The sequence below is a fragment of the Pipra filicauda genome, unplaced genomic scaffold (genome assembly GCF_003945595.2).
Source record: "Pipra filicauda isolate LSUMZ 115617 unplaced genomic scaffold, ASM394559v2 scaffold596_size400887_pilon, whole genome shotgun sequence".
Classification (NCBI taxonomy): Eukaryota; Metazoa; Chordata; class Aves; order Passeriformes; family Pipridae; genus Pipra; species Pipra filicauda.
The window spans coordinates 283,482-304,151 of record NW_024104749.1 but is presented as its reverse complement, the minus strand read 5'-3'; the positions used below and the strand labels follow the sequence as shown (position 1 = coordinate 304,151).

Genomic DNA, 20,670 nt, shown 5'->3' with positions numbered 1-20,670 from the left:
CAAGCCCTGCAGTGGTTCCATCCCAGCCCTGTCCCGCTCGGTGGTGGCTGATGATCTTCTCCAGACCCTGGGGCTGGGGGATCTGTCTGGCCAGGACTGAGCCAAACTCAGCTCATTGGAGGCTCTGTGCACACCATGGGCCTTTGGGGATGAGCTGGATCCCAGCCCTCAGCCCAGCAGGACAGGGCCTTGGCCACGTCCTTTGGTTCTGGGAATGTGCTGGGAATGAGCAAACAAAGCGGATCAGGAGCTGATGGGGAGTGTCCGAGTTCAACAGTGACTCACTGGGCTCTCTGGGAGCAGCTCCAGGACATGAGCAACGTGGAGCTCAGCAAGGCTGGTCACAGTCCCAGCGTGGTGAGACATCCTCACCTCTCCATCCCACAGGCTCTGTGTCACTGAGGGGGCACAGCAGCTCAAGGCTCCCCAAAAACAACCACTGGGCAAGGCTGGTCTCCAAGGACTCCACACCCACTGCCTTCAGAGGAATGGCAGCTGCTGAACCCTCCAGAGGGGCCTGTTCTACACCTCTTCCTAGTAAAACAGACCAGGTGGGGATTTTGGGATATCCCTTCTCCTCTGCAGCCCGGGGTGAGAGGAGGAGGAGGGAAGATCCTCCTGGGGAAGGGGAAAAGCTGCTGGAGGTGTGGAGGGCACTTGTTGGTAGCAAAGAGGCGCCAGCCCAGCCCAGCCCTGAGGAGCTGAGACCTTCCAGGAGGGCAGAAAGGGCCTCAGAGCAAGGTCTGGGAAAGGAAACCACAAATCACCCCAAAGACCACAACTGAGCAGGGCTGGGGCTGCTTTGAATTTTGTTTGATGCCCTTGGGCTCTGAGGGCTGGCTGGGGCTGGGAGGGGGAGAGGGCAGCTGGTGCAATCTGTGTGCCAGTGATAGTGTTTTAATTCCTTCCTCTTCCAGAGCATTCCCTCCACTCTGCCCTGCAGAGCTTTGAGCAGAAGCAGCCTGATGGCTCCAGTGGTGCAACACGAGTCTGTGTCCCTTGCTGTCCTCTGGAACAGCCCAGCAGCCCTGTGAGATCACAGGATCATGGAATGATTTGGGTTGGAAGGGACTGTAAAAGCCCATCTCATTCCAAGCCCCTTCCACCAGAGCAGGTTGCTCAGAGCTCCATCCAGCCCTTCCTGAAACCCTTCCAGGGATGGGGCAGCCACGTGCTGGCACTGCAGGGAGCACAGGCTGGGAGAGCCAAAGCCAGGTTTTCCCAGCAGAGCCTGGAAGCCAAGGCCCAGCTCCCATCTGTGAGCTGGGAGCATGGCACAGGCAGCAGGAATATTGCAGTGCCAGCAGGAATATTGCACCAACAGCACAGCCTGGTTTGGTTGCAGCAGTTTGACTCTCCCCCATCCCCAGTCAGGCTCCCCTTGCTGAGCTGGTGAGCTGGGAGTCCTCCTAAAACTTTTTATAAAGAGCTGAATACTCCCTAAAACAAAACAAGAGAGTCCTTGCCTTACTGAGCTTCTTAACCCTCCCAAAATCAACCCCCTCCACGCTCCCTGGGTTGTCCTGGGCATCTGTGCTGGCACAACACACCCCGGCAGCAGGGCTGGCTTTAATCAGCACATCAAAAATTCCGGGATGAAATCCTGCCTCCAGTTCTTCCCACCAGCTCTGTTGATCCATCCAGAACCAGCATTAACAGGGAAGGCCATTTTTTTTTTTTTTAATTTTAATTGTAGGTTTTATTTCTAATTTCCAAAACAGTCTTTGATCCTGAAGTCCTCCAGGCTTAGATATTTATAATAGACTCAAAATGCAACCCAAACAGAGCACATGCCTACCTTCAAAAGTGCCCTGCTGTGAGACTCATCCCCTTTTAAACAAAGCAAGTTCGGGAAATTTATACACAATTTCTCAACAACATGAGCTGATTTGAAACAAAACATCAGAGTTTGCACAAAATTTGCAAGACATCCACCTAAAAAAAAAACCCTCAACCGAATGAAACCCCCAAAGCAGCACAATTTCTGACAGTGTTACTCTGCCAAAAGCCCTTTTATTTTTGTTTTTCTTTATAAACCAGACAAAACAGCTCATAACATATATATATATATATATATATATATATAATTGGTAGGGAGAAAAGAAACTGAAAGCTTTTGGGAAGCTCTGTTGCTGAAGATAAAAGGCACTCTGAGGATTCCCACTGATCTCTGCTGCATTGTTGGCACAGGAGGGGCAGATGTGCCACTTCCACACTCTGAACTATCCCAGCCTCTGTAAAATAGCATTTCCTTGCTGGAAACACGTTCAGCTGGCCCTGGGCTTTGGGAATGGAATTCCCAGTTCTAGGCCGTCAATCTGAGCGTGTCACACTGGGATTTCCAGTTCTTGTACTAAGAGAGATGTGGGCTGAAAGAGGGGAAAGAAATGGTTCAGGACTGAGCTCTGGGAGGAATCTTGAGGATCTGGATGAGGGATCAAGTGCCCACACAGTCAGTTCACAGGTGACACAAGGTTGGGTGGGATGTGGATGAGCTGAGGGCAGGAAGGCTCTGCAGGGGGATCAGGACAGGCTGGATCCATGGGCTGAGGGCAACGGTGTGAGGGTCAACAGGGCCAAGTGCCAGGTCCTGCCCTTGGGTCACAACAACTCCCTGGAAAGCTCCAGGCTGGGGTGGAGGGGCTGGAAAGCTGGGAAAGGCCCTGGGAGTGCTGGTGGGCAACTGGATATGAGCAGTGACTGTCCCTGTGCTGGCACCACTGAGGCACCTCCAGTCCTGGGGGCAGCTCTGGGCCCCTCATCACAAGGACATTGAGGGGCTGGAGTGTGTGCAGGGAAGGGAACGGAGCTGGGGAAGGGGCTGGAGCAGCAGGAGGGGCTGAGGGAGCTGGGGGGGCTCAGCCTGGAGAAAAGGAGGCTCAGGGGGGACCTTCTGGCTCTGCAACTCCCTGACAGGAGGGGAGAGATGGGGGGGTCGGGCTCTGCTCCCAGGGAACAAGGGACAGGAGGAGAGGGAACGGCCTCAGGCTGTGCCAGGGGAGGCTCAGGTTGGACATCAGGAGGAATTTCTCCCTGGAAAGTGTTGCCAGGCATTGGAAGGAGCTTCCCAGGGAGGTTTGGAGTCTCCATTCCTGGAGGTGTCCCAGGAAGGCCTGGCCATGGCACTGAGTGCTCTGGGCTGGGGGACAAGGTGGGCATTGGGCACTGGGGGGACTCTCTGATCTTGGAGGTCTTTTCCCATCTCTGTGACTCCAGAAAGATTTGAGGACATCATTGGAACACACCTTCCTCATGGGAGTGGAGGCAGAGGAGGTTGTTCTGTGCACAAGAGTTCCTTGTTTCCTGGCTGCTCTGGGTCATTTCTCCTCCTCCTCCCATCCAAACTAAACCCAACAGTGAGACCCAGACATTGCTCCATGCCTCCCCTCTTTATTAATCCCACATACCTCAGCCTTGGACTTTCTATCTTCTTCCACCCCTCAGGCTGCTGAGCAGCTTCCCTGGCTCCTCTGGCCTTTCCCTGCTCTCAGCTCCGTGCTCTCAGCACCTGCAGGAAGCTGGAACCAACTGCATGACTCTGGGCTGGGACCACAAATGGATCTGGATGCAGGGGCTCCAAAATGCAAGGGCACAAATTCCTGCAATCCCTGCATCCTGCACTCGTGGGAAATCCCTGGAAAAGGGCTGTTCATCCTCCCTGTAGTGAGACATAACGTGGAGGGGAACAGACAAAAAGTCCTTGTGCCAAGAGAAATGGGTGATCTGAGGACTCCCATGCTCAGCACGGCCACCAAACAACAAGGAAGGAGCTTCCCAGGAATGTTGCACCCCTGCCAAGGAGCAGTGACTGGAATCACCACGAAGAAGAGGAGCTGGAAGCTCCAGATGCTGCTGAAACAACTGCTGCTCATTGAAGGGCATCAGTGAACATTTCCCAACACCTTGCAGTGTCCCTGGATCAATCCCTCTGACACAAAGATGCCAAGTGCAGCAGGTAATGCAGGATGTGGAGAAAGGAAAGGCAAAGATTTGGGAGACTGGGCCAGAACAGAGAGGAAAAGGCTGTTTGAGACTTGGAAGCTCCAGGAGGCAGCAGCTCATGGAAATGCACATTAACAGGGGACTTCCAGAACCCCCCTGGAGCGGGGCTGGCAGGACCTGACACTGCAGATGGACCCACAAGGATCTTCAAGTCCAGCTCTTCAGTGAATGGTCTCTCCAGGGATTGAAGCCACAACCTTGGAATTACCAGCACTGTGCTCCAACCAACTGAGCCAGTCTCAGGGTTCTATGATATGGGTGGGTGGGAAGTGTCCTCCTGCCTGGCTGTGAGGAAAAAGGCTGGAATATCAAGCACAGGCTGCATCCCAGCCCTCCTCAGGGTCAGGGACAAGAGACAGCTGAGCTAAAGGCAGGGAAGGGAGAATCTCCTCCAAGGGGGAGCTGCTTCACTGAGACAGTTTGCACATTCCCAGCACACAGAAACCCCCCTCAAGGGACAGTTTTGTTCCTCTGAACCACTGGAAGGCAGGAAAGGGCTCCCAAAGGAAGGTGCTGCTGGCACAAGGGCTCAGGGGCTGTTCCCTGGGAGGGAGGGCACAGACTGGGCTCCTAATTGGCACAGGGAAGGGGGAAGGAGGAGGCAGGATGAAGTTCTTAGTTCCTCCTCCACTGTTCTGAAATTGGGAAATGCCAAATGTTGATGTCCTCCATAAAATATCTATTTAAAAACATTGCTTCCCCCAGCCCTCCCACTGCCTCCCCTCCTCCAGCAATTCCTGAGCACAAACACTGGCTCGTGGCAGTGAAATCCAGCCCAGAGCAGGAACTGACCTTCAGCTTGGCTGTTTTTATCTCCCCAGCTCTCGTGTGCTTCCTCCCCGGGGAAGTGAGCACTCCAAGGAAGTCTTCTGATGAGCCATCTGCAGGAAAGGGCAGCCAACCTCCCACTCCCAAAAACCTGACACTCAACGTGGATTCAGAACAAAAAAAAAAAAAAAATAAAAAAAAATTGGTGTTGGAAAGGTCTCTCCACACACCAAATCCCAGAAAACCCTCCTCCCAGATCCCAGGCATTGCTAGCAGCGTTCCTTTGGGGAATGTTAAAATTGGGATGTGGGATAAATAAAGGTTTTGAGCATCTTCCTGTTGAACTTATTGCTCAGAAATGCATTTGCACCTCTCTGCTGCCTCAGGCCCTTCTCCCTCCACACCTGGAGGAAGGTGCCAGCACCTCCAGTCATGCCAAGGGTTGGGAAAGGCCTGAGGAAAACTCATTAGCTGTTTGCTAATGAGCTAAAGGAAGCCACTGGGAATGGGGGAGACTGTCAGACTCCTCTTCCCAGTCAAACAGGAAACAAGAGGAAGGTCTCCAAGAGGAGGAAAGGGTGAAGGGATGGGTCCATCACCCAGAAGGGAGTGGGCTCTTCCCACCAAGGGACAGCAGAGAGTCTCCAGTGGGAAGTGGGATCAACAGCAGGGGTTAAAAGTGAAAATGTTCTCCCAGGAAAGCTGGGGGGGGAAGGAAAAGTCTCAGGGTGGGAATGTCCCAGCTGGAATCTGAATCCTGCTCGTGCAACAAGCATTAATTCTCCTCTTCAGCAGGAAGGAGATGCCTGTTAATGAAACCAAGGGACTCCAAAGTGTCTCCAAAGGCGATCTGTGCCAAGGCAAAAGCTGCAGGAAGCAGAGAGGGAGTGACTGTGGCATTTCCCAGAGGAGCCTGCACTGAGGATCAGCCAAGGAAAAGGCTTCCAGGGGCTGACAGAAGTAAATGAGGACTCTGTTAACACATTGCCTTTCCACAGGAAATTTGGCCTCTGACAAAACTCCACCTTGTGAGCCAAGGTCTGGTTTCTGATTTTGATTTCACTTCTGGTGGGGTGTGGATTAACTCCCTTTAAAACACCTGAGCTCTGAAATGCTGGGATTAATGTCTCTTGCAAAGGCACATCCCACCAGAAGTTACTTCTCTCCCCAGTTATCCCTCAAATGTGGAGCTTTGCAGAGGAGCTTCACCTTCCAGGATGGCCCCTGAGCTGACACAGGGATCTGGGAGGTGCATTCCCAGGAGCAAGAAGAGGGGATTTTTCAAACTGGTCCATCTGAGCTGGCACCTGCAGTGCCTGACAGGATTTCTAGCTGGAAACATCATGCTCTCAAAGTAATTTGGGACATCTGGTTGCTTGTCACCACCCTTAGAGGTGTTCCCATCCTCCCAATCCATCCCCCTGGATGTGTTTGTAATGGCTTCATTTGCCTTGGTTCAATAAAGCCACACATTTAAGTGAAGTCATTTAGATATTGATTGTGGGAACATTTAATTCAGATAATTTTGGCAGATGGAATATTGTGGCTTGAAGGAAATGCTTTACTAAGAGAAAAAACCAAAGCCAAAAAGAGACATTCTCCACACCCCCACCATGTCATACCTGTCTATCCTACCCCAAAATACACCCAGATCTTTGTGGGATACTGGGATTTACAGCAACCAGACTATTCAGTTCCACCCTCTGGTTGGGACACACGTGAGAAAATCCATCTCCTGACTCAGGGAACTTCTTTACAACCTCATCTCATCCCACAGCTTTGACTCCTCTTGCAGGTGGCTCTTCACCAAGGCAGGATCTGCCACGGGATGCACATCCAAGATGTGTTGCTGCCCTTTTCCAGGAGTCTTTTCATTGACCTGAAACCTCATCCCTTGAAACCCAAGGGGTGGATTTCACTTCTCAAACTGGATTTCACTTTCACGAACCCCCCTTGGTTCTCCCACTTTCCACCCTGGGAATGACTCTTCCTATTAAGCCTTTAGGCAGAGGCATCTTTCTTGGAGCTCTGTGTTGCTCCCTAAGATAGGGAGAGGGAAGCTATTTTCTGATATAAAAGATACTTTATCTCCCCTGACAGATTTCAAGGCAGTTTTAAATCTCCCAACAATATGCTGGGTTTTCCCCATTATAGCTCTGGTGGTGATAAGACATGTCAGTGTTATTAACCTGAAAATGCTGCAGGATCCTGGAGATAGGACCCAAAGCCCATTAAAATTCTCCTTGGAACCCAGGGGTCACCAAAATAAAGTGCAATGTCTTAATGAGGCCGTGTGCCTTCACTGCAGGCTCTGGGAGACTCCCTCCCTTTTGGCCACGTGCCCAAACCCCCCCTGAGACACACAAAGTCTCGGGGACACTCCTGTCAACACAAACAATGCCAAACATCCCATCCCAAGAGGCCTCTTCCCTATCCCTGCCCTCTGGCAGGAACTTTCACACCAATCACACCTAAATGGCTCTTCTAATGTGCTGGGTGTGAAGAACATCCTTTCCCTGAAAGGATGGATCCAGCCTGCCCTGGTCCCTCTGCAGAGCCTTCCTGCCCTCCAGCAGATCCACATCTCACCCAGCTTGGCATCATCTGCACACTGACTGTGTGGGCACCTGATCCCCTTGTCCAGACCCTCAAGATTCCTCCCAGAGCTCAATCCTGAACCATTTCTTTCCCCTGTTTCAGCCCTCATCTCTCTTAGGATGAGGAATCCCACTGTGACCTGCTTCTCGATTGACTCGTGCTCGTGTTTGAAGGATATTTTTCCCTGCATCAGTTCCCTCTTCCTAGGAACACAGAGGCCATTTCCTGAAGATTTCCTCGAGCCTCCTTTAGCACAACACTGCCTTGAACAGGCAGAGCAGGGACCTGAGACTCAGGGACAGCTGCTTGAGCCGGACAGTGCTCAGGAAGGGGGATTTTAGGATAAAGGATGGCATCTCTTCAGGATACATCACCTCCCACACTCTTGCTTCAGGCTCTGTTGCCGAGGCCCAGAGCTAAATCCATCATCAACAGGCCCTAAGTCGGGTTTGTGCAGCTCTGGGCTCTGTTTCCCCTCGGTGGAATCACACCAAGGGGCTGCTGACTGTTGGGTGTGGCCAAGCAGGCGACTTTTCCTGAGGCACCATTTCAAAGGTGATGATGGTTTGAGTTCCACATCCAGCTGGGGGATGATTTCAGCAGCTGATCCTGCACAGAGGCAGCTGCTGGAGCAGGACAGTGCTCAGAAGGATGGACTTTCACCTGGTGAAAGGGTGGTTGGGCACTGCCCAGGCTCCCCAGGGCAGTGGGCACGGCCCCAAGGCTGCCAGAGCTCCAGGAGGGTTTGGACAACGCTCTCAGGGCCAGGGTGGGATGGTTGGCGTGTCCTGGGCAGGGCCAGGAGCTGGACTGGATGTCTGGTGGGTCCCTTCTGTGACTTGGTGATACTGAAGTCAGTGACAGGCTCAGCAGAACAAGAAAGAACTTCTCCTGCCCCTCTGGGGGGGGTAAAAGCTGCAGGTTCCCCAAAGCACAGCCCAGCACAGGGGGTCTGCAGTGTCACCTCGGGCTGTTCTCTGCTCACAGTGCTCCTTGGTAAGGGGCAGAGGGCACTTCAGAGACCTAAGGAGGTACTGGGGGGCTCCTGGCACAGCTGCCTTGAGTGTGGAGAAGAATAATCCTGGAATTGCCACAGCAGGAAGCGGCTGGAGCAGAGGAGGACAATCCCACAGCAGCAGTTTGGGGCAGCAGTGACTGACCCAGGCTGGTTTGGTGCCTGTAACTCCCCCCAGCACCCCTGTGCTGTCCTGAGGGACCCCCACAGCACAGGGAGCCTGGAATCAGGGACTCAGTGACCCCAGAGCACAGCCCAGCACAGCAGTGAGGCCTCCCCCTCTGCTCCAGAGGGAAAATTCCCTGTGGCTGCATTTCTTGCACTGGGGAAGTGCCCAGAGAAGGAGCTCCTGTTGTGCCCTAGAAAATGGGGATTGAAGTCTCAGCTCTCCAATGACCTTCTGTGATATTTAACATTTATCCTGCATCTTTAGCTGTCCCTGTGGAAAAGGAAAGGGAGACAAACTAAAATCCCTTCCTGACCTCGAGGCACCCCTGGAGCCTGATCCCCAAAGCCAAGCCTGTGCTTTCTAACTGCAACAGAAGCAAAATAAAAGAGCAGGTAAACCTGAAATCCTTGCAAGGTCTGAGACCACAAGAACATGATCCCAGCTGGGGGGGAGAGGCAGAAAAAAAATCACTGATTTGGAGACAGGAGGATCAATGCTCTGACAGAACCAGTTACTGTGCCTCCACTGGTGTACGTAGGACAGACAGCTCTGAAGGTTAATGATATTTAACTGCAAAAAAATGTACGAAATATTTGGAAAAAGACTTGAAAAAGATGCAGCAGGTCCACTGGAGGTTTGACACCCAGCTCTCTGCACACATGGAAAACCTGCTGGAGGTTTATTTTAATATTACACACTATTATTTTGACTCTGACATGAACTTAAGCAATGGTTCAGGTTATCCTGAATTTCTAACCTTGAGGTTAATTGACAATTGTCAATGAGAATGTCTCTACTAATGGGTAAGTTTGATTAGACTTAAGATTGTTGGCACCGAGTCTCCATATTTGGGTAAAAAAAAAAAGTCTTCCCAGAATCATAACATACAATCAAGTGAAGTGAAATGACCTTTTTGCACCATTTTGATTGCTCTGCATTATAAGCTGAATTTGATCATTTCTCATCTCCTTCAATGTGCCCAAAGCCAAAGAATGTCATGGATTTGGTTCTTTGTTCCCCAGCCAATCCCCATCTTAGGAACAGGAGTTAGGAGAGAGGGCTCAAGTCTGTTCCCAAGTCTGGGCAGATTCCCAGACACAAGGCCAGGAAAGAAGATTTCCAGCCCCAGCTGTGCCAGGGCAGAAGTTGGTAAAGAAGAGAATGCCCCAAACAGGGATTTCCAGCCCCAGCTGTGCCAGGGCAGGGCTTGGTGAAGAGGAGGATGCCCTGGACAAGCATTTCCAGCCCCAGTTCTCCCGGGTCAGGGGTTGGGAGACTTTTCCCTGCTTGTTTTCCCTGGCTGTGCTGTTTGCTCTCCCTGGCAGGTATCAGATCCTGCCCATGTCTGGATAACTCCAAGCACAGGCTGGCACTGATCTCAGCTGAAGCCTTTGAGTCCTGGTATCATCAAAACACCAACAAATCCAGAGTATGTTGAAAATCACTCAACTCTCTTGTTCTGCATTAATATAGATTCAGTTAATGAAAAAATGGAAAGTAAAGCACAGAGCTGGGGATGTTTCCTCTATACATTATTCAGCCTGGCAGTGCCACACTGTCTTGGCTGGGCTAAACATTTAATTACAGATTCATTTTCTTTTTGGTTTCCCTGATGACATTTAATCCTTTCAGCTGTAATAAATTACTCCAGAGCTGGGTGCTCTTTAACCAAAGCACAAGTGTTGTGGTTTTTTTTTTTTTTTTCATAACCTCTTTTTTATTGGAACATTTGGGGCTGGCTGATTTTTTTTAATCAGAGCTCTGGGTCAGATTGACTGGCTGGCATAAACATCCCTGACTGCACTGACAACGTGGAGTTATGTTCATTGAACATGCTGCCTTCATTTTGGGCCTCTGAGAAATCAAAAGAATGGCTCTTTTCTTGCCAAGCCCCTTTGTGCCCCTTTTCTACCAGCAAAGAGATGAGTTTTTTTTCCCTACTTCTTCTCCCCTCCAACCCTTGCCCACCAGGCCTCTCTTTTCTTTCCCCACACTCTGTCATCTCCACTGGTGAAAGTCCCAAAAGTAAATATTTCACTCCTCTACTCCTTTTTTTTCTTTTTTTTTTTTTCCAGAGAGCAGCTGAAATCCAGCTAGGCTGTACAACTGGATTATCCTCACCCCTGGATGCAGACATCTATCATTCCATGGATACAGACATCCATCATTCCCTGGCTCCTGAAGCCACACAAGTTCTGCAGAGCTCTGTGCTGGGTCCCCCCTGGGCACTGAATGGGGAGTGACAACAGCCCAGTGATAAATTGGGGTAAAAGAAAGGTAAAATAAAGTGGGGTAAAAAAAAAATTTATTGGGATGAATTTCAAGGTGCTGCTGGTGAGTGGACACTCCCAGCACCACACAGGCCCTTCCGTGGGGCTCTCCCAGTTTCTCCCTCAGTGAGTTGGGTCACATTCAGAGGCACAATCACACAGTGGCCAAACCTGAGCTGGACTGAAATGGGCTTGGTTGTGCTCAGCACACCTGTCTGAGGGCTCTGGAGCTGCCACACACACTCCCAACCCTTTGGAGGTACCTCCATCCCAGCTGGCATCACCATCCTGGCCATCCAGTGATGGAGACAGAGCTGCTTTTGGGCCCTGATTCAGCAAAGCAATTAAACACAGGCTTTTCTTTTGCTAAGCTGAGCCTTGGTGACTCTGCTTTCATTGCCCTCTTCCACATTCCCATGTTGTTTTACAAAGATCCATGGAATTCCCCCGGGAGGGCTGCCCTGTCCTCCCTGGGCTGGCTCAGGGGGGCACTGAGGGCTGGTTTCCATCCTGCTCTGAGGTGAAATGTCCCCTGGGCTGCTGAACTTCTCCCTGAGGCAAAGGAGTTTTAGAATCCCAGAATGGATTGGGTTGGAAAGAACCATTTCACTCCACCCCCTGCCATGGGCAGGGACACCTTCCACTAGCCCAGGTTGCTCCAAGCCCTGTCCAACCTGGCCTTGGACACTTCCAGGGATCCAGGGGCAGCCACAGCTTCTCTGGGCAACCTGTGCCAGGGCCTCCCCACCCTCACAGCCAAGGATTTCTTCCCAATATCCAATCTAAATCTCTCCTCTTTTAGTTTAAAACCATTCCTCCTTGCCCTGCCACTATCTGCCTGTGGAAAAGGTCACTCTGCCTCTTTTTTATAAACTCCCTTTAAGTACTGAAAGGCCACAAATTGGATTTCACTCCCTTGCTCCTGCCCCACGGGTCACAGGGCAGTGCAAAGGCTGCAGCTCCACTCAGGGAGGGTAGAAGAGGTGGAACATTTGGTGCTTGGGTTGGGAAAATGGTGTGAGGAGCTGGAGATTGCAGAGGCACAGTGAGGGGGAAAATCCTGCTCTGACTGCTGATCACATCCAGCAAGAGCATTCCACAGGGCAAACACATAACCTGGAGGTGCCCCTGCCCAAGGGGTCCCTCCCAACCCAAACCATCCCATGATTCCATGATTCCCCCATTCCCAGCTGGCTGAGCCCTCAGTGGCTTTATCTGAGCTCCTGCAGACAGTTGATCATCTGAATCCTATGGGAAGGGCATGCCCTGCCCTGAGGGAAGCAATCCCAGTGGGACAGCTTCTCTGGGAAACCCAGGGATGCCTCCTTCAACACCAAACAACTGCTCAGAGTGTCCCAAACATCCATTATTCCTCTCAGGGGTGTCTGCTGCCCTCGTGCCCTGCTGACACCGCTCAGTTCCCTGCTTTGTTCCTGTTTATTCCTTGGCTTTTCCTCTCTAACCCACAGCCCCAGCAGCACAGCAGTACCTGGCTTCCCATGCAGGTCAGAGGGACAGAGGACACCATCCAGGCTTCCCAGGAAAGGAATTTATCCTGCAGAAACTCCTTTCCTGCTGTCTGTACAACTGCTTGTCCATCTGAGCAGCAGATTCCTACCTCCAGGAACTTAAATTTCCCCCAGACTGACAGAAGGCTGAGAGATAATTAAATACTGAGAAATCCTGGGGAAAAAATATGGTGGGGACGGGGAAGAGACAGAGCCAAAGGAGAGCCTTGGCTGTCGTTGAGCTGAGGGAACTCCTGCTCTGCCTGGCAAGAAGCCACATGGGAACCACCAGCCAAGGAGTTCCAGGGTGTGGAGCAAGGGGACAGGAGCACAGGGGCTCTGTGGGAAGAGCCAGTGTGATGATGGGAGAGGCAGAGGCTGGGAAAGTGGGACACAAATCCAGTGGCTCAGGAGTTCTGCTGCTTGTGGGACTATTGCCTGGAACCACCTTTGTTGCTGAAAAAGCAAATTCAGCTCAAAATGTCACAAACTCCCTCGAATACCCCAGGAAAGCAGAACACCTTCTAGCAAGGAACAAGGCAGCAGAACAGCCCCAAAAGCATGAACAGCCTCCTTCTGCTACAGCTCTGGGAATGAGCAAGGGCAGAGCCTGAACACTCCGTGTTTAGGGGCTCTGCCTAATTCCGGTGACACTACTGGGAAAGGGTTTCATTCCCTCCAGCTGTGACCTCGAGGCACCTCCTGGGCCTCAGACAGAGCCTGTCCCTGCCCCATTTCCAGGCAGAGCATCACCCTGACACCAAAAGGTCCTGTTCTGGGTGCCTGGAGTCTGGTGTTGCAAATAAACCTTACACAGAACTTTGGGTGGGGTCTCCTTCAGTCTTATCCCTTCCACTGCAGCTTTACTTGGGATCCAGGCAGGTATAGACTAAAAAAAATAAATAAAATAAAATATAAATGCCTGTAAAATATCTGGGAATCAGGCACAAACCCCCTTTCATGTTCCCCAGCTCCTCCCCAGGTCACAGCACAGCTCCCCAGTGCCCACACTGGCCACATTCCTGCCCTGCCCAGCCATGGAAGGACAATCTTGAGATGGTTTCTGTGGGACTCCCAAAGGTTAAAGCAAACACACCCCCAAATTGCTCAGGCTGCAAAGGCAGAGAAGCCTAAGGAGGAACAGGAGCTCTGAGGGATCAGAATGAAGTGATGGAATAATCAAAGCAGGCAGCAGGGCCTTCCTGAGGAGGGGACAGGGTTAGAAAGGAGCCAGCACAGCAGCAGCACGGCAGGTCACAGCTCTCTGTGTTCTACAAGTGTTTGGCACCATCCCAATATGTCACAGAATCATGGAATGTTTGGGTTGGAAGGGACCTTAAAGCCCATCCAGTGCCACCCCCTGCCATGGGCAGGGACACCTCCCACTAGCCCAGGTGGCTCCAAGCCCCATCCAGCCTGGCCTTGGACACTTCCAGGGATCCAGGGGCAGCCACAGCTTCTCTGGGCAACCTGTGCCAGGGCCTCCCCACCCTCAAAGCCAGGAATTTCTTCCCAATATCCCATCTACCTCTGCCCTCTGGAAGTGGGAAGTCATTCCCCTAGTCCTGTCACTCCAGGCCCTTGTCAATAGCCTCCCCTCATCTTTCTTGTAGACCCTTTAGGTCCCTTTAGTTCTCCCCAGAGCTTCTCCTCTCCAGGGTGAACAATCCCAGCTCTCCAGCCTTTCCTCCCAGCAGAGCTGCTCTAGCCCTCTGACCACCTTGGGGCCTCCTCTGGATTCTTCCAACAGGTTGAGCTGCACTTTGAGAACAGTCTAATCCTCTGCCAATCCCCCTCTCTTGTCATCTCCCTCTTCTCCTCTGCTACCAGCCACCCATTTTGACCCTCACTGGCTTTTCCTCCATGTCTCTCTGGGAGCTTTTTGGGCTCCACCTTCTCCTTTCTGGTCCCCAAAACACTTTAAAGATGTGTCTGTGAACTGAGCAGCCTCTCCCACCCCCCTGCCAGGCCTGACACCTGCTGTTCAGGCTGGCAGGGGAACGTCTGGCAGCTCTCTGGGGACCACCTGGCTGGGAAAACATCACAGGAATGAAACCATCTCAGCGCTTCCCACGGAATCCAACGTGCACTGGACATGTTTAAATCACTGAGAGCACAGAAATGAGGATTTTTGGGTGCACACCCCCTGGTTAGTGGGTGCCCTGGTCCAGATCAGTGGGACAGCACCATCCTTCACACCAGGAGCCACTTCCCTTGCAGCTCTCAGTCCCCCAGCTCAGCCAGGACCGGGATCTTCCTGTACTGACTGGGATGAAGCTGCTACTTTGGACCATCATTCCTGCTTCTCCCTGCAGCTTTCCCAGCCAAGCTGACAGACCACCTGGAGACAACTCCTCACTTTGGGAGGGGATGAGAAACCTCTGTGTGTCAACTTGGACTTCATTTTCCCATCTTTCAGTGCTGGCAGGCAACTGGGAAAGCCACCGGGACACCGAGCAGGACATGCAGGATGAATGAAACCATGGGATCTGCTTTGAGGCAAACCCTTGGGGCATGGGAAGCTTTGACAGGAGCAGCCCTGAGGGCTCATGGAAAATCCCATCCCTGCAGCAGCTCCAAGCTTGAATCCAACACATGCCACTTGTTCCACCCTGGTACCTGGGTGGCAGCAGCAGGACCCACCTGCCCCCTCTTCAGAGAGGAGAGCTCAGGGGTGCAGAGGTTCCCAAGGTCTAGGGAAGACAGGATCTCAGTTCCTGACATGAGGAATGAAACCCTGTGCCAAAGCCAAACTGGAAAAGAAGGAATGGAACAGCAACATCCTCTAAATCCCAGCAAGGCAGAGATTTGGACTGTCGGAGTCAGTCTCCTCCTGGGTTCTCCTGACACAGCCCCAAGGCTGCCAGAGCTCCAGGAGGGTTTGGATGGTCCTCTGGGGCACAGGGGATGACTCTTGGGGATGGGCCTGTGCAGGGCTGGGGGTTGGACTGGATGATCCTTGTGGGTCCTTCCAATTCAGCATATCCTGGGATTCTGTGACTGTGCCACTCCTCCCAGCTCCTCTGGCACAAGCCAGCTGTGTTATTTTTGGCTAATTCTGGGCCTGCCTTGAGCAAGGGCTGCTAAACACAGCCCAGTCTGACACAGGGGTGGACTGGTCAGGAGCCCACGAGATCCCTTTGACTCGTCACCCACCCACCGACCAGGGAAAAGAGAGCAGTGAATCAACAACAACTCCCACGTGCTTGGCAGCTCTGCCCTGTCACTCCCCCCTCGACATTTCCATAATCCTGCTGTGCCTGCAATTAAGAACTTCAACAAAACGCCTGCTTCTCTCCTCCCCCTTCCTACCAGAGCCCCAGAGCTGCACAGGCACCAGCTCCTGCTGCAGCAGAACGAGAAAAACGAGCAGCCCGGGTCAGAGGCTCCTTCACAGCCACCGAGGGATGGGAGAGATAAAAGGACAGGAGTGTCACAATTCCCTCCTCAGGGTGTGGAAGTGTAGCAGGCAGCCCCATTACACATTTATTTATGGGCAGATCCACTGACAGCATCTGTCAGAGCTCCCTGCAGGGCTGGGAACTGCTGCTCCGACCCTGCCCAGCCCCGCGGAATCGCCTTCCCAGCTTCCAGCAATCCCCGGGGAACTGGGGTTAAAGGTGGGGGGAACCATTCCTGCTGGAAGCCAAGGCACAGCAGAAGCTTCACCTACCTGCAGGGCCCTTAAACTTTCCTTCAGAGCCAGCCCGTGGTGGCTCCAGTTCACTGCAGTCCCCGTTGGTTCTGTGGTCACACACAAAGGTGGGAGGGATGAAGAGCAGTGTCCCGATTTTCACCCCTAAGGAAGGTCTTTCCATGGCTTCTACACAAAGAGATGGCCTCCAATCCAACACATATCTCGTGGAAGGGGCTGTCAGGCACTGGAAGGGGAGTCCCCACCCCTGGAGGTGCCCAAGGAAGGCCTGGTCGTGGCACTCAGTGCTCTGGGCTGGGGGACAGGGTGGGCATCGGGCACAGGGGGGACTCGACGGTCCTTGGAGGTCTTTTCCAACCTCAGTGGTTCTGGGATCCCACAGTCTGGGTCACGTGCACTTGGCACTCTTTGGTCAGTCTCCCTTCTCCCTGCAGCAGCTTGGGAAGGGCTCCTGGAGTCACCAGGATGCCCAAAATCTGCCAGGCCCCACCAGTGACACTCAAATGTCCCCAAGGCAGCCACAGCCCTGACATTTGACATCACTCATGAATATCACCTTTAGGACATAACTTGCCCAGCACATGAACCAAATCTCATTGTTCCTCTCCCAAAACCACATCTCTCACCCCTCTTAGTGACCAAGACCTTACTACAACCCTTCAGAAGCCCTGAGTGCTCCTCCTCACCCATGGTTTCTTGCACCAATGATTATTTCTGGGTTCCTCAAATCCCTCAGATCTCCCCAGCTTTGACTGACCACTGTAACTGCATCACATGCACATCTCACCAACTTAATTCCATATTGATAAATGTCTTTACTTCAGATAATGAATAGGGAGAGCCAGGCACAATAACCGCTCGTTATTTTCCCATTATTTTTGCTTTGGTGCCATGTAAATGAGCCCAGGATCTTTGCAGTTCTCTATTTTGACAATTCAATGGCAGGAAACATTTCAGGCAGTTGCTTTAACAAGTTTAATTTGCTGGGTTTATTTCCAAGAAATTATGCCACCAGCAATTTGTGTATTTACTCACAAACCCCTTGGCATCCTTGTCTGCACGTGGCTGCCTGTGCAACCCAGCACAGACACTCAGGACCCTGCCAGTCCCATCCTGGGAGCCTTATTCTCCACAGCACAATAGAATCGTGATTAAAAAAGAAATTAAAAAAAAAATCCCCAAAATCACAGTCTGCAACTAAAAAGAGCAAGCAAAATCTTCAAATGGGTTCTTTTTGCTGAGGATTAAAGAAGAAAAAGGAAGCTCGTGTCTTACACAATTATTTCTTATCTCTTTCGTAGACTCTGGATAATGTGGTGGAGGGGGATGAATGCACCTATTTATGAATCCACCATTATTTATGGATTTATCAGTTTTCTGGAGTTGGCTGATGCACATCCCATGTTGCTGAAGCTCCACGGACCTGCCAATGAGAGCTCAACAACAGACAGCTCCAGCAAAGAATCCTGGAATCTCCTGAGCTGGAAGGGACCCACAGGATCATCCAGTCCAACTCCTGGCCCTGCCAGGACACCCCAACGATGCCACCCTGTCCCTGAGAGCGTTGTCCAAACACTCCTGGAGCTCTGGCAAGTTTGAACTGCCCTGGGGAGCCTGTTCAGCACCCAACCACCCCCTGGGGGAAGAACCTTTTCCTGAGCTCCAGCCTAAACCAGCTGATATGCAGCCATTCCCTCAGATCCCAGGATGAGGGCCATGGCACTGCTGTGGCACAGCCCTGGAGGTCACTCCTCACCCTGCAGGGTGAACACAGGAGACAGAAACACTCCATCCTGAGGTGAAAGACTCCCCCAGCAGGAAGGTTTGGCTGGAGGAGCTTTGGGACAGGCACTGTGGAGGGACCTACAGACCAAAGGAGATTTGACCCCTTGGAAAGACAGAGACACTTCTAGAAGTCCATGGTTGTTTCCTGGTAAGGGGACTGCAGCACCTCCCCTGTGGAGCCAGGCTGGGAGAGCTGGAGAAGAGAAGGTTGTGTGGAGACCTCAGAGCACCTTCCAGGGTCTGAAGGGGCTACAGGGAGGACAGAGGGGGACTGTTCATCAGGAACTGGAGTGACAGGACAAGGGGAATGGCTTCAGACTGAAAGAGGGGAGATTTAGGTTGGATAGAAGGAAGGAATTCTTGGCTGTGAGCGTGGGGAGGCCCTGGCACAGGTTGCCCAGAGAAGCTGTGGCTGCCCCTGGATCCCTGCAAGTGTCCAAGGCCAGGTTGGAGCAACCTGGGCTAGTGGAAGGTGTCCCTGCCCATGGCAGGGGGTGGCACTGGATGAGCTTTAAGTTCCCTTGCACCCTAAAATTCCATGATTCTGTGTTTTACATCAGGAGCATCCAGTGCTGCTGCAGAGGCCGGCAGGAGAAACACAAATGTCTCAGGCTGCACAAACAGCAATTAAAGTGTTGTGCTCTCAACAGCCCAAACACCAGAGAGACCAACCCAGCCCGGCACAAACCCCTCCCCTGCTGGAGGAACCGGGATCGATCCCTCTGCTCCAGCAGCAACTCCTGCCCCCCCGCCCACCAACCATCCCTGCTGGAACCAGACATGTAAACACCTCCCCGGGCACAGACAGACCAACCCTCCTGAACCTGCTCACAGCCAAACCAGGGACAAGCCCAGGATCTTGTCACACCCCCCAGCAGGAGGGAAAAAAAGAAATAAATATAAAAAAGGAGCGTTGTCCAGCAGACATTCTGAACCAAGAGGTCACAAATCCAATCACTTTGCCCTACCCAGGAGCTGCTGGCTGAGAAGTCCAGCAGGCAAACAATACTTTTTTTTTTTTTTTTTTTAAACTTTGATTGATTTGCACATTGTGAAGTTGGGGGTGAGAAGAAGAGAGCAAAGAGAAACCTATTCTGCCTTGACTACAATATCTGCTTCCACAAAATTGAAAAAGTCTGTTTGGAACGCTCCTGAATGTCTCGAAAATCAAGTTAAAGAAAGGTCTGAAATGAAAAGTCAGCTCAACAGAAAAGAGTTTGCACAAATGTCAGCAGAAAGTACTTGTCTTTTTCTCCCCAGGGGTTTTTGTTCTAAAACAATCTGGTCAAATCACTCAAGAGTCACGATTAGCATCAGTGTTAGCAAATCTTCATTTTGGGCAAAAACAAATAACATGCATTAAAATGCCTGCTAGCACAGTTCAGGTGGGAAAAGGAGGGCCCAGCTCTGGACTGGCAGAAAACAAATTTAGATTAGATATAAAGAAGGAATCCTTCCCTGGGAGGGTGGGGAGGCCCTGGCACAGGTTGCCCAGAGAAGCTGTGGCTGCCCCTGGATCCCTGCAAGTGTCCAAGGCCAGGTTGGACGGGACTTGGAGCAACCTGGGCTAGTGGAAGGTGTCCCTGCCCATGGCAGGGGGTGGCACTGGATGGGCTTTAAAGTCCCTTCCAACCCAAACCATTCCATGATTCCAAGTTTCCTTTCACACTCCCAGTGCCTTGCAGGGAGCTGCCCTGCCTGGGCTGGCCCAGCTCAGGGAGAAGGAGAACACGAGGGATGGATTCCCAGGTTTTTACCTCCCCCTTTTCCTCCCATGGGACACTCTTTAGTGCACTGCCCTTCATTCCCAAGGGGACCTTGCAGCTTTTCTCCCCCAGACCCCCAGAGCATCTTTGCCTTCACCATGTTCTTCACATCAGGAGAGTGTCAAAGCAGTCCCTGCATGTCTGGAATTTTCCAGCCCCTGATCTGCACATCCTAATGCCCAGGGAACTGGAGGAAGCTCCTGCCACAACAACTTGGTGCATCACAAGCAGCTTGTGCTGAAGGGCCACTTCTGTCCCTGGTGGCACCTGAGCCAACAACACTCTGCTCTTGGCTGCCTCTGATCCGAGCTCCAGTGGCCAGGAATTAATGCACCAACCCCAGCATTGGCCTGAGCACTTCAGCACCACTGCTGGGCTTCAAGGGCTTGTGTGACAACAATGACAGGACAAGGAGAAACAGCCTCAAGCTGTCCCAGGGAAAGTTCAGGTTGGATATTGGGAAAATTTCCTCCCCAGAAGGGCTGTCCAGCCCTGGCACAGCTGCCCAGGGCAGTGGTGGTGTCCCCCTCCCTGGAGGGATTTAAAGCCCTGTGGATGTGGCACTGGGGGACATGGGTCAGTGGTGGCCTTGGCAGTGCTGGGTCAATGATCTTAAAGGTCTTTTCCAAACTAAGTGAGTCTATTATTTTATGAGGTGTCACAAATCCAGGACAGGGACAGAAACAGCACAACTGCTACTGCCAGACAGTGTCTGCAGCATTTGGCTCCAACCACCCTCCAAAATTCAGCTACAGAAGGAACTCCCCACCTGCAGTGCAGTTCCCCCAGGAATCATGGAATCAGAGGAGGGTTTGGGTGGGAAGGCACTCTAAAGATCATCTCATTCCACCCCCTGCCATGGGCAGGGACACCTTCCACCAGACCAGGTTGCTCCAAACCCCATCCAACCTGGCCTTGGACACTTCCAGGGATGGGGCAGCCACAGCTGCTCCGGGCAACCTGTGCCAGGGCCTCACCACCCTCACAGTCAGGAATTCCTTCCCAATATCCCATCTAACCCTGCCCTCTAGCAGTGAGGAACCATTCCCCTTTATCCTGGCCTTGGAAATAGTTTCTCTCCATCCTCCTTGTAGCTCCTTCAGCCACTGCAAGGCCACGATTAGTTCCCCCCAA

At 52.2% G+C, this 20,670-nt stretch overlaps 1 long non-coding RNA gene across 1 annotated transcript; it reads right to left on the bottom strand.

The window, feature by feature from the left end:
• Positions 1-13,150: 13,150 nt before the first annotated feature.
• LOC120324570 lies at positions 13,151-13,466 on the bottom strand. The gene is made up of 2 exons (XR_005565985.1): positions 13,427-13,466; positions 13,151-13,219 (listed from the first exon to the last, which is right to left on the bottom strand). It is a non-coding gene; the product is annotated as an uncharacterized LOC120324570 (long non-coding RNA).
• Between the last annotated feature and the right edge of the window lie 7,204 nt (positions 13,467-20,670).